This window comes from Penaeus monodon, chromosome 33, assembly GCF_015228065.2.
Source record: "Penaeus monodon isolate SGIC_2016 chromosome 33, NSTDA_Pmon_1, whole genome shotgun sequence".
Taxonomy (NCBI): domain Eukaryota; kingdom Metazoa; phylum Arthropoda; class Malacostraca; order Decapoda; family Penaeidae; genus Penaeus; species Penaeus monodon.
In genome coordinates this window covers 16,767,389-16,767,723 of record NC_051418.1, presented here as the reverse complement: position 1 = coordinate 16,767,723, position 335 = coordinate 16,767,389, and the positions used below count along the sequence as shown (strand labels likewise).

The 335-nt window shown below is 37.9% G+C and overlaps 1 protein-coding gene across 1 annotated transcript in view; it reads left to right on the top strand.

The window, feature by feature from the left end:
- LOC119594276 overlaps positions 1–335 on the top strand; it is a gene marked incomplete in the record, with an annotated part of 23,791 nt that overhangs the window by 3,189 nt on the left and 20,267 nt on the right.

Here is a 335-nt window from a genome sequence, read left to right as displayed (position 1 = left end):
GTCTGTGCCTGTAGATATGAATTTAGATACGTTTGAGTCTAAAATCAAAATGAAAAATTACCTCATATGCCGGTGGAAGATACTTCTCATGAAGCAGTTTGTGGTGGTTTGGAGCTCTGCAGTTCAGAAGAGGAGCAGGTGGTGCTGGAAAGGCCACTAGATGAAAGGCCCACTGGCCACATAATTACAGTTAAGTTGGTTAATTTATAGTTCTTAGATATGCTGTTAGGGTTTTGTTTTATACTGTCTGAGAACATCTATGATTTTCTTTTGGTTGGTCATTATTGCATAGTAATTTTTTTCAGTATATTTCCTTGTCTGCTGTGGATATCACC